The sequence below is a fragment of the Ooceraea biroi genome, chromosome 7 (assembly GCF_003672135.1).
Source record: "Ooceraea biroi isolate clonal line C1 chromosome 7, Obir_v5.4, whole genome shotgun sequence".
NCBI classification, from domain to species: domain Eukaryota; kingdom Metazoa; phylum Arthropoda; class Insecta; order Hymenoptera; family Formicidae; genus Ooceraea; species Ooceraea biroi.
In genome coordinates this window covers 10,636,158-10,649,781 of record NC_039512.1, presented here as the reverse complement: position 1 = coordinate 10,649,781, position 13,624 = coordinate 10,636,158, and the positions used below count along the sequence as shown (strand labels likewise).

Sequence of the window (13,624 nt, the reverse complement as noted above, 5' to 3'; positions counted from 1 at the left end):
TTCTTTGTTACGTGCCACCACAGAATCTTGGTTACGACGAGCGCAACTTTGTCTAGAGCACAATGGTGATAACTTCGAACAATTTCTCTAATTCAGACTGCTACGTTCATTAATGAAATGTATAATTGTGCACAGGATTGGGCTTAAATTCTTAAAATGTATTAAAGGCTGTATCTCTCTCATTTTTGACTTAATTAAAAAAGGTTCTTTGAAAAAGTTGTTTGTTTTAATGAGTTCTGTACACAGTTAAAAGAAAAGAATCAACTTAAAAATCACCCTGTATACATTACTTTGCACAGTTACCTGTCATAAATTTGATTTCCACGATCCGACGCCTCCTTCTGCCATGATCAAAAAGATCTTTTTACGAATATAGGCTACAGTTCTCAAAGAGTTAGAATTAAAGAATCCAGGATGATCCGGGATTCTGAGTTCTCGAATCTTTCCGGTAACGCTAAACCCCGAAGGCCCCGAAGTCCTTAATTAAGGAACGTAATTCGCGGCTTGAGACCGGAAGCATCTAATTGTTTAATTCTTCGTCGGCCATTAAACTTTTTCCTCCGACGGGATGGCGGAACGTGATATCGGAGATTCGAGGGACGACGAATCGACGACGACGACGGCGGCGTTGTAAGTGGAGAGCCTGGGATTTAGTGGGGCAATTAGTCGCTAGCCCGGCAATTAAAACGACCGTCGCCGCCAATTAACACTCGTCTTACGTACGTTCCCTTTCTAATATTGCGTTAAGTTGTCTCTTCCACAATTGGCGTTTCGCACCGTCATTGCGTTATCGCCATCGTTGCTGCATTCGTCACTCACGCGCGCGACACTCTCGCGGCTCTAATTGGTTAGGCAGCGCTTGCAGTTGACATGTATGATGGAGATGAAGGGCTTAAAAAAAGGGCTTCATCGGAGCAATTACATTTTAGCGGCTTCTCAATTATGTTCTCGTGGGACTTTATCACGCCCCCTCCCCCCTAAAAAATCCTGTGGTATTAATTAACGGTTAATAGCACTTTTAATTCTTGTTAATGCGATTTTTAATGGATGTTAAAGATATGACCTTTGAACACTTGAACGTTATCTTTAAAGTGAATAAAATTACCAATCTATAAAATATAGACTTTTCATAAATTATTACATGCGTTTGAATAATTCGAGGCATAATTGCATTCTGAAAAAAAACAGTCTCCATACCTTGCGAACTCAAAAACAAAAATTGAAAATACTAAGGATCAAGGACTCGCTGCAAATGTAACTAGACATCTCCGTATATCGGAGAGATGGAGTGAAGATGTCCCGAAATTTTTGCCTGCAACTGAAATGGCGAACTCGCAGTGCCGTTTCATTACTTCCTCCGCGGTAGCAAAAATGGCGGCGCACAGTAGAAGTGCCTTCACTCCTTTTGGCTGGCTAGAGGTAAGATCACAGTCACGTACCCGTCATGGTTCGGTAGTCGGGTTTTACGAGTGAGATGGACGACGTGAATCTCTGAGAGTCCCGGGAAAGGATGTGCGGGTACGTCGAAGCTCTATAGAGATCGCTGTATGCTTCGGTCGTAATCGCCGGCGAAATCGTAGATTCGGCGCCGCTCGCCACCTCCGAAGAAGATGTCCCCGTCTTCGCCCTCGTCCTGAAGTTCATCTTTTCAAGGTGGCCGGCGAAGCGACCGTAATTTGAGTTAATGGCCGTCGAAGAAGAAAAGGGCCGGCAGTCTGATCTCTGCTTGAAATATTGCTCTCAACCACTGCTCTTCCTCTCTTCCCCAACGACTTTCCTCCCCCGACCGTCCCGTTCCCACGCCTTTCGCCTCTTCCTCGTCCTTTCTTCTCCCCGTGACAGCAGAAACGAGTTGGAGCGCCTGATTAATAGTCCTTTCGACCAAACTTGGGAGGAATCAATAGCCGGCGATGACAAGGCCGTTTACTGCTTTACGTTAGAGTTGGAGAATCGGTTAAGAGAACGATAGATTGGAGGAAACCGGAGGAGCCAAGGACAGTTGAAGGTTGCGAAAGAGATGAGTTAATCTAGTCTTGATTTGAGCTTGTAAGAATTTGTTTCTCCGTGTTTATTAGATAAAAAATATGCTCAATGGAGAGAGATTTTGTCTGATCTTCGTTGCAAAAATCTTTATTGTGTGATATTTATATCTTTAATGTTACTTTTATCTTTATGATTTATATTAATATTTATTTTTTTATCATTTGTGCTGACTCCATTTAATAAAACAGGATAAAAATCCAACAGTTTGTATATAACGAGCTTAAGACAGTAATTAAACTGTTTAATACCTTTTATGCTTTACACAGTTTCAGACAAGATATTGTCTTTTCATCGCATCGATATCTAGTACTTGAAAAGATAATATCTCAAGGTTGTCTCTTATTATTATCATAAGTCGTTAGTCCTGGATCGATTTTAATCGAGGCAAAAAATGCGAGGTCTTGAAAGCGAATAAGCGCCGTTTCTTTGCGTTAATCGCCACTTTATTGTCATCCCAGAACGATTCTTTCCGTAACTCCATTATCGGCGCCTCTCTAATCACATTCCGCTACCAATAAAAGAGTCATGAGGGTTGAAAGGTACGCCGTGATGGAAACCTTCCGTAGTTTCTCTTTTCTTTTTAACTCTCGCGCATCCTTTCCATCCTCGATATCACGAAAATTATTCTGGCGCAAATGCGTGGAAGCTAATTTTAGTTCTCATATTTTGATCTGCTAGACAGAAACAAATCTTTAATGCAAGAGACCCATAATTTGCAAGTTTGGAATAATGGAAGTTTCACTGACCGAGTTTAGCAGGATTCAAATATCCATTTGATTTCACAAGATTTCATTCGAGAGAACCTAATGGAGAGATCCATTTAATGATTTAAGTCATCTTTTCATGAATTTAATAAGAAAGGTTTAAATTGAAATTGCAGTTAATTTCGAGATCGACTTTGCCAATAAAATAAATTAATAAAGTGGATAAAAAATACATTAATCTGTGAGCAAAGTGCGAGGGAAAAATGAAGAAAATTGATTCGATGAAAGTAGCTTTGCTGTTTAAGAAACTTCTGTCCAAGTTACGGGAACGTAAGTAGATGTATGCGAGTGATGGCCAGACAAGCCACATAATAATTTATCACTCAGACGCAAGCGGGGAGTCGCGAATGAATTTCCGCGAGGTTGGAATGGATAGAAGTGAATTTTTTTCGTGACATTAAAGCGCGAACTCACCGTGGGAGAGCCAATAAGCACAAAGTAGATGGGAATAAATTCGGTGGCGCAGACAGGAAGCGAAGAGAACGACCATGGTGGCCATAAACTGTTAACAAGCGCTCTACCGGCAGCGTTGAAAATTTCACGTAACAGGCGCGACCGTCGTCCTTATTTCCCCCGCGTCCTGCCGCCGGGGACCGGAATGTTTCATTTATAAAATCCACATTCTTTTATGCTCGCCATAAATGCGTAAAGCGCCACTCGTCTCTCTCTCGGCACGTCCGTCGCGAAATTTATGCGACCGCGCTCGCCCACGCCGGACTCTATATTCCTACTTAACAGTCGCCCGTTATATTTTCACGAGGCAACGCGACTGTCTCGTATTTCACGGCGTGGATTATGCCGAACCCTTCAGCGCGTGGCGAGAACCTATCCACCCCGCTGGGCTTTTCCCAGGAAAATTTCCATCTACCGCGAAAAATAATTACTGTGTAACGTTTCGTCGCGGGGATTAGAACTCGGGGGTATTCAAGGAGCCGTTTCCTCGTAATATTCTGAAAAATTATCTGGTTCTTCTCGGAGTGGACGGTTAAACAACGGCCCATTACCAGAGCCACAGGATTCTAGAATCAATTTCAGAAAGTAATTAAGAAAAGGATTTGCGTGTGTACGCGGGTAGAATAAGTCCTAACAATTGGAAGCGGGAAGTTTCCACGGCCTTTAATAAGCGGTCTAATGCATTATGCAATTTCGAATTGTCATGCAAATGAAGGAGCGGCATCGCTATTGAAATATTGTATTAACGCGCTGGGGTGGAAAGGGTGGACGATGTATACATATATGCAGTGTGTGGTAACGTTTGATCGTAACTTACCTAGAAAACTCAAAACAGTTGGCTTTCACATTTCCACGTTTTTTACAACTTTTACCGAGTATTCTGGGACGTTACGCCATTCTACGGGCGCGCAACAGCTTTAGTAGTCTCGTATCACTCTGCCGGCAATAGTCACATTATTACACCGACTTCGCAGCGTTCAGGTGTGATAAATAATAAACCGTGGAGGCACCCAGAGATTTCTGGACTCGCGGAATCCTTGAAAGTAACGATCCAACGACGCAGCCGGCAATGGCGGGCATCCCTTATCACGGATCTAAATTGGGTCGTCGAAAGTATGAAGTACGTTTGCTGGGAAATGTGCGCTGAGATAAGGCGAGAGCTATGGTCAAAAGTGGGTCGTACGAGAAGAAAGATACATGGACAGATCGTAGAAATTGATGGTTTACTGAGTACGATTAGGTACAATTAGCTGCGTAATCGCGCTCGTGACTGGGAATTCTCCTTCGTTTTGCGCTCATACCGTAGTCACTGCGTTTTATCTCGTCCCCGAGTAACAAGATAAGAAAGTTTCCCAAAGATTAGAAAACTTATCCCCGCCGTTAAAGTGCATGCACGTAGTTGGATCGAATCACAGGGCCGGTTCCACTTTTTCTCCCTTTTTCCCTTTAGAAAAATATATCTTAAATTTATATAAAATGTCCTCGCTCGGAGCTGATTTTCTCGATTTGTAAGGAGCACTGAATAGCAAACGACATATCCGAAGAGATAAGACTTTTCTAAAAAATTATGGAATATAGTGTCATACATCGCTCAGAAATTGTTCTGCGACATCACCCAATGTCTTCGTGATTTTCCAGCACGCGGATGGAATCATTTTCCGTGGAATAGCGTGTTCTCCCTCAAAATCGGAAATTTATCCAGCAGCCGCTGCCAGACAATATATTCGGGGATAGCAAGAAAGAGGGCGAAAGGATGCTCTGCGTTTGCCGTGTGTAAAAGTAGCACCCTCAATGTTCCAATCTTTTTTGTTGTTTGCAAAACTGCCGCTGCTTGGAAATGTATGAAATGGGCGTGGAAAAGGGGACAAGAAGATTATAATCCCTCGATATTCTCATTAGAAATTGTTTCTCGAGTTTGTCCTCTTTCTGTACTCGTTCTTTAGGCCCGATACACACTAGCGGTCCGCTCGCGGTCCGATCAAATATTCTTCCATTGGTTATAATGGACGTATTCACATTACGGGTAACGCTCAAGTCTCGCTCCGCTCCATTATAACGATAGAAAAATTTGATCGGACTGTGAGCGGATCGTGAGCGGACCGCTAGTGTGTAGCGGGCCTTATAGTTCTCCCTCCTTCTCTCTCTCTCTCTCTCTCTCTCTTTCTCTCTTTCTCTTTTCCGGTTACGACGAATAGCATTAATGCATATTTATTGTGTCGCATAAACGGTATTTCACATTCCTCTGAACGACTCTGCCGAGTTTGCTTTTTAAGACGTCGTAACCGATGTAGTAAAATCTAATACGAGCTATAACGCTACTACATCTCTCCAAGATCGAGTAGAGCGCATCGTGTGCGACGACTTACTCTATTTACTTAATACGTTACAATATGATTTTGCTCGTTTTAATAGTTATGATGTGTCATGACGATTGTGATTTACGATCTGCGTAATTTAAGAGATACACGCACATGATAAGACGCAAATAAAAGAATGATATCACAAAGCATCTAAGCTTTCTTGATATGTTTTCTGTAGCCTATTCATCTTCTACGTTATAACTTTTTAAGCTTCTTATATTATCCCTCGGATCTGCGGAGAAGACGAACGCTGATTCCGAGATGGACTTCTCGAAACGTTTATCCCGATATCGCAATTTTATGTCTCCCGGAAAAAGCGGAACGATGTACAAAGCGGTTTACGGCTGGGCGAGAGTGTCGGCCGTGTTTCCACCCCATTTTCAACTTCATCCGGGCCCGGATTATCGCCTAGGCTCCGACATTGCGCCGCGGAGCAGTATTTTTGCGGGTGTATAACCCAGGGCCCCCGAAAATCCCACGCTCGTTGTCGGGGTAATTCTATTATTATAGTCGGCTGGAGGATGTTAATCCTTCCATTTTGTGTCCCCTGAAAAGGAACGCCGGCCACCCTGCAATTGCGACGACGTCCCACCGAGTGGCCGAGCCATTATCTAGGTCATTTCGGTGGCGTTGCATGCAGAGGGGCTACGAAACTATCGCATTACTCTCGTAATATTATTTATATGATAAATAGAGCACTTTATATGCAGATAAAGGCACGATTAAAAGTCATTAATTCATTATCGATGGAAATTCTTTCATTAATTTATCATTATGCTACGTAATAACAAACGAAATTAATTATAAAATGTAACTAATAATCACTTAACAATCGATACACACTCATATACACATACGTATACAGGGTGAGGCACCTAAAAGAGGCCACCTGAATATCTCGGCTGTTATTGGTGATAGAAAAAAATGTGTCAGACCAAACTTGCATGGTTTCGAGGGACACATAATTTGTTCTAAATAGTTTTTTATTAGGTGGACGCGTAGAGGTCATATGAAGGTTAACTTCGTTTTTTTAAATGGTATGATATGTTTTTTTACGTACCATCTAGTAGAGCGTTTGAAGATGCGCACATTGATCTACAAGTCAGAATCATTCAAGGTCACTAAAGACCAACTGCAAGGGAAAATTATTTACTTTATATTGCCTAGAGTTCTCTGCTATTGAAAATACCGTAAATTCAGAAATGAAAAAGTTCTCGAGTTTAAAATTTTTTTCTTCTCAGAAGAGTTCTGAGTTGTTGATATCTATATTTTTTATATTGCCTAGAGTTCTCTGCTATTGAAAATACCGTAAAGTCAGAAATGAAAAAGTTCTCGAGTTTAAAATTTTTTTCTTCTCAGAGGAGTTCTGAGTTGATGATATCATTATTTTTTATATTGCCTAAAGTTCTCTGCTATTTAAAATACCGTAAATTCAGAAATGAAAAAGTTCTCGAGTTTAAAATTTTTTTCTTCTCAGAAGAGTTCTGAGTTGTTGATATCTATATTTTTTATATTGCCTAAAGTTCTCTGCTATTTAAAATACCGTAAATTTAGAAATGAAAAAGTTCTCGAGTTTAAAATTTTTTTCTTCTCAGAGGAGTTCTGAGTTGATGATATCATTATTTTTTATATTGCCTAGAGTTCTCTGCTATTGAAAATACCGTAAACTCAGAAATGAAAAAGTTCTTGCACTTAGAAATTTTAGCCTTCAGTGACCTTGAATGATTTTGACCCGTAGATCAATGTGCGCATCTTCAAACGCTCTACTAGATGGTACGTAAAAAAACATCATACCATTTAAAAAAACGAAGTTGACCTTCATATGACCTCTACGCGTCCACCTAATAAAAAACTATTTAGAACAAATTATGTGTCCCTCGAAACCATGCAAGTTTGGTCTGACACATGTTTTTCTATCACCAATAACAGCCGAGATATTCAGGTGGCCTGTTTTTAGGTGCCTCACCCTGTATAAAGGCCGTATACGCAGTCAACATCACAACGCATTATTATCAAAATATACCATGAACTGTACGCTAATCGATTCAATCTCCAATTCTATACTAGAGATTAATTTTACTAATATTATATTATTATGAATATAAAATGGTTCGATGTATCGTGATATCTAATCCAAAGTTATGACGACCCTGTTTCATTTGCGAGTCGCATTCAAAAATGGCGGCACGCGAGGTACGAGTTGCGACTTCATAAGCACAATTCGGGTGAAACAAGAGTCAGCGGACGTAAAAATAATTGTCCTGACGCATGGTGACGAGAGAAGGAAAAATCGCGGGACTACCAATTGATTCGGACGAATCGGCGATGCGGACAGTCGCGTTATTCGCGCGTCAAGGGAAGCGATTACGCCGGGCGGAAATGGCGGGCGGCCACGTGATCCCCGGGTACGTCGAAGCGCGCGCGCGCGCGCGCGCCATGGGGCACAATAAAGTCGGAAGCGCAGTTTGCTTGAAATCAATCGCGCGTGGCCGGCCGTCGTTAACGGCTACCGCGTGCGTGCCCAAATGACAACAATGCTACAAACTGACATGATCTAGCGTGCTGTAATTCGGGATTTACGCCAATGTTCATACGAGTGCCCGAGCACCGCTTTCGTATACCGGCCGCCGTTAAAAACCGCAGCGGCCGCCGGTGCGTGCGCCCGCATCTGCATGAACGGGTCGTATCGTACGCCAATTCTACCGTACTAATCAGAATAACGATCGGCGGGGCACCGCCGCCGCCCGCAGCCCCATCATGGACCGATATCAGCCTGCAATATGTCGAAGCGAATCAAGCACAGCAGCGATTCGAGAATATCAAATATTACGACAAAATTCGATCGAGCAAGACTGAGAGTGGGAGAGAGAGAGAGAAGGAGGGAGAAATATCGTAAAGGGGTAAATTGAGTTCGAGTAGAAAACTTGCTGTCCACGACCTATTATTTGCTGATCGACACTGCGCGATTACAATAATCATGATACTTGCGACGCAACATTGCCGAGGCAATGTGCACTATGGCTGCATGGCGTTTCGGAGTCGCATAATGCATCGCACTGACTTTAAAAGATTGAATTTTATTTCAATGTTATTTCGATATTCAAAAATCAGAGATTACGTTGGACATCGAAATTCAAAATGAAATGGAGATCGCGGGGAAGATGAGCTTTTTGGGATCCTCGGCAAGTCGTACTTCGCGTTGCACGGTTGGTTGTATTCTGCTGGAACAGTCTTCGCGATCCACTGAACATTCTGTTTTATCTTGTTACATTTAAAGATGCAAAGTAGCGTTTGCTACGATCGATCGAAAGAGACTCTTTTCAGTTTTCCCCTTTTTATTATACTTTATCCCGGAAATTATCAAATGCTTCTTGCAAAGTGGTTTTAATCCGCGTGCATCTCGAATGCAGTTCCTGTGTGCTCTTGCTAGCTTCCAGTTATATCACTTAGTTTCGTTAATAATCTATGACAATATCCGGGAAGGACGCGGCTTCCGCCAGCAGTGAGCTTTACGTAAGCTCGGTGTGAAAGACCTATTGTGTGCCGGATGTTCCGTCTATTAGCAATGGAAACAGGTATTTCGCGAGTGTCCAGTGGCTCTCAAAGTCAATAGATCCACGGTGCATGGCGGCAAGGAACACCATAAGTTCGAAACTTAAGCTCACCATTGATTGCACACGCAGCAGAGCTAATCCCCGTTCGTACTTAAACTATTATGCAGTTATCTTGCAAGCTATGTACATATTCGATGCGTTCGCCGTTGAGGTCGCGTCCGGTTACTCCGCGGAGGTATTGACCCGTGGATCTATAGACGTCCTGGCGAGAAACGATGGATTCGAGACTTGGAAAGCCCAAGGATCAACTGAAACTTCAGTCTCGCCGGGCGCGGCGCGGCTTTAAAAAAGAATCGGAGAATCTATCAATCGTTGGATACAAAGTTTTAACAATTTCGCGAGCTAAAGATTTAAGGGTGTTACTGCGCGATATCGGAATTTCCGAGCACACGCCGTAAAATTAGCCGACGTATCCGCGAATAAGATCTAAAATGTTGGAATTCAATTTTAGATTGAGTCGCGAGCTCGGAATCGAGAACGTGAAAACGTTCGTGGGAAAGGGAACTCGATAGCCTTAGCGTCGATTCCGCCTTTTTGTGGTCGGTGCAGTTGCAGGTACAGTTGTCGAGGGTGGCGGCGAAGCTGCAGGCCGACAGTTGAAATCGGTCCGTGATTTCTGTTATTTCGCTGACGCGTTCCATCTATTCGTTCCGGCCGGACGTGAACAATGAATTATCAATTTTCTGTCAGCGTCATCAATTATCGTAGAACGTCGACCAGGCGCTTGGGTCGCGGTTTTTCTCCTGAAATGATCACGGCCCGCTCATCGTATTGCGATCGTTCATTAATTAAACCGCCGACCAATCAATTCACACCGGACACGACGACGGAAGCCTGACACGCGAAGCGTGGAACGCGCGCAATAATTTCGTTACGAAATGCGCTTTTATCTCGTTATAAATCTGTCGGAAAATTTTTTCTCCTTGTCGATGAATAGCCTTGCCGACCCGTGGTTGGTCCCTTTTAAGGCGATCGCAGATGCGCTCGTTGGGAATCTTTCTGATTGACAAATGGCTGATGCAATCACCGATATCCCTTTTTACGTTTCGAGGCCTCTAATCCTGTTGTCTGAAAGATTAGCTCGATATCGGTAAGGTATCCAAAAATCCCACCATAAATCCACGGGAATCCTCGATCGATCTTCGTGCCGGTAATCAATTGCCGATTGTTTATAACGTTGTCTATCGGCGGAGTCTGTCGAGCGTGTTTCAGCTTTATTTTACCCCATAAATTGCTGCTGCCTAGCCCGCGTCTGTGCCACCTGACAAGTAACTAATGTAAACGCGGCTCGTGACTGCTCGCGACATTTCCGGCACCGTTAACGAGAGCGTATTTGTCGAATAAGCCATGGATAGTGGTCCATATCCGTGTCTGTGCGTCTAAACGAAATGAATATACATTGAACGAACGAACGACAAATGCACGAATTATAATATTAAAATTCAAAAGACACGTAAACGCTTTTTGAGTCTCTCTGGATCTAGGACTTTTCAACTATTTCTCTTCTTTTTATGGTTTTCATGGACGCTGAACTTTCCTGCATTTCCTTACACTTCTCTACTTTTAATCTTAAGGATTGCATTGTAGTTTTTCTCATAGCATACATTTTTAGCGTTTCAAGCTTTTGGCTTTCGTTGCGTGTTTGAATCCCGCAATTCTAGTTTCTACATTTTCAGCCTCTCTCTCTCTCTGTTTGCAGATTTTGCCTTTTTCTCCAAAATTCAACAGCGCGGCGCGTGCAACCGTTGTCTCCTGACGCGTATTCGTTCTCGTTTGTTTTTCTACAGGCGGTTTGAGGTACGCGAATAAAAGCGTAGATGTGAACGAGAGAATCTTGTGCGCGAATGGATTCATTTGATGTCGAGTACGTCCCGCTCTCATGGGGCAATAGTCAATATTGAATCGTCCTCGAAATCCACCTCTTTCTCTTCCTCTTTTACTTCCCTGTCTGCCTCGTCGTGTACACCAAGCGTTTTACGTAACAACACCCGGCTAATACTGCATCTATCTACTATCGAAATCACAAGTGCGCTAAGAAGAAATACGCGCGATAAACTGACGCTGTAAATCGATGCGCGCAGTAAACGCGTTCCGCGTCGGTCGAGTTCTATTCTGTTCTCCATCGAAAGCTGGGAAACTAATCGATGCAAGCGAAGATCAATGACTACCGTCACTATTTAGAGTTTCATTCGGCAAGTCCTGATTATTTTATCACGATATCTCTGACTGTCTGAAACGAGCATTATTACTGTCTACCAAGCATTACACTATCTACATTGAGAACTACATCGAATAAAAATATGAGTGAGAAACGTACGATAGGTAACGGACAGATAGGATCTTGCGGATAACTCATCCGAAACATACAAAGCAACTTGAAGAGTGGAATCCACCCTCGCGCGCTTTCGTCGCAACGGAAGAAGTCGTCCAAGTGCCATAATCCGCGATGGCATTGTGCAGCGGGACGAAGTAATCGATATGTCGCGTCCGATCTATGGACGGACTCGATGGAGTGCGCGGGTTGAGCGAGAGGCCGTTTATAGATGATCGATCCGGCGCCGACAAAAGCCGGACAAAAGCCACTTCGCTCGCGGAGCGGGCGCGCGAGCAAGCGAGCCAGAAGCCGAACTTGAGTCGTTAGGTCGTTCAACTGAACCTGTGACTCGCATCGACGACGATGCAGCCCTCGTAACTCGCGAGATGTCCACCAGCTCGGACCGCGCGAAGACGTTCAGCGCAGTCGATGGGCAGTAAATCCTTTTAGAAGTTGAGGTTGCGCCATGGCGTGAACGACCGCTTAACAATTCGTGGTTATTGGTCAAAGCGTAGTTCACGGCTATTGAATAGTTCGACAGAGAGAGAGAGAGAGAGAGGGAGAGAGAGTACTTGGATGAGATTGATATTTTTCTTTGTCCCGATTATCGCGAAAGGGTGAACACTACCGACCGGAAACTGGCATCTCCGGCGAGACACTGAATCAATCCTGAAGAGGAGAGAGAGGAGAGATGGCAATTTGAGGACGTGCATCAGATATTTCCATCTAGTCGTATAACATTTATAGTAGCCATTATTTAGAAATTTTAGAAGAATGTATGAAGATCTAGAAGAGTTTAGAAATTTAAGCGCTTGATGAGCAGAAAAAAATCTCTGATAGCTTAACGACATAAAAGAACGAACGCGAGAATCATGATTTGAACCAGATATAATAGAAAGGAATCTTTTGGAGAACTTCATGTTCCGAAAAGTGCAGAAAGGATATAAATTGGAAACGTAAGAAATTCTCGGGAGAACTCGAGCTGACAGGGTTTCGAGTAACCGAAATTCGATATATCGAAAGTCATTCTCGCTGTACGGGATTTAATAGAGAATTAAATCAAGATTTCAGCAGCGGAGAATCTATCGAGAATTATAATGGAAAAGATATTAAAAAAGCACATTATGAGAAACACGGTGCAAAAGACGTCTTTAAAAGGACGAATGCCACGTAACGCCGGAGAGGATGGCTCTATAGAATTACCGAAGAGCATCGTGGCTTCCATTCAATCATCGTTCTCATCTATCAACATTCAATTTCTCTTCCCAATGGTCGTACTGACGAGCACTGGCTCTCCGCAGCGGCGGAGTAGTACCTTTTGGTGGTACGACAAATGGAAGCTCGGCCGTGCAGGACCACGAGGACGAGGAGGAAAGAGCTCGTCGAGAGGACGAACATTTTTCTCGCGATGAAGAATGTCCGGAATAATTTTCTGGGTTCTCTGAAATAATTCTAGCCGGTCCACTTTGTGTCATTGCGCGGCCGCAGCTCTGCCGTTGTCGTCGCTGTTTTACACGCTCGCTGAGAACGTTTTAAATCCCGCCTCTGGATTTACCTTCCCCTTCCTTCCCAGCGTCCTTTCCGCCTGGAAGAGGGATGGCTTGAGAGCCGCCGGCAAAAAGTTCCGACGTTAAGTGTGTCTGACGTTACCCTCTTGTTTCTCCTTTATTGTGCATAATGCGCCACTTCCCTTCCCCGTCCCGCGTACCGTCCACCTCGCAAGGTCGCACGGATCCTTGCTTGCGCATGACCAAGATCACTCGACTGAGCGAGAACCTTCGGGGAGGAAATTAATCTTTTAAGTACTCGCGGAATATATGAACGTTTACATAAAAGGGAACATGCTGGTTGAGATGATTCTAGATTGAGTATCTCGAGAATATAATGCATAAAACAGAAATGAGAGCTTGAAGGATAAAGAGAAGAATCTGATAAAGAATATTTAACTTGCAATTTGAATCCACAAATTGGATCACTCTTTAATTCATGCAACGAAACAATCGCAGATTCCCAGAACAGTCCCGAATATATTTTTATAATTTTTATAAATAAACACACATAGATGTGTCAGACTCG

At 43.3% G+C, this 13,624-nt stretch overlaps 1 protein-coding gene across 1 annotated transcript in view; it reads right to left on the bottom strand.

The window, feature by feature from the left end:
* Window positions 1-13,624, bottom strand: part of LOC105279884 (neuroligin-4, Y-linked) — a 143,577-nt gene that overhangs the window by 112,935 nt on the left and 17,018 nt on the right. The window lies entirely within an intron of this gene.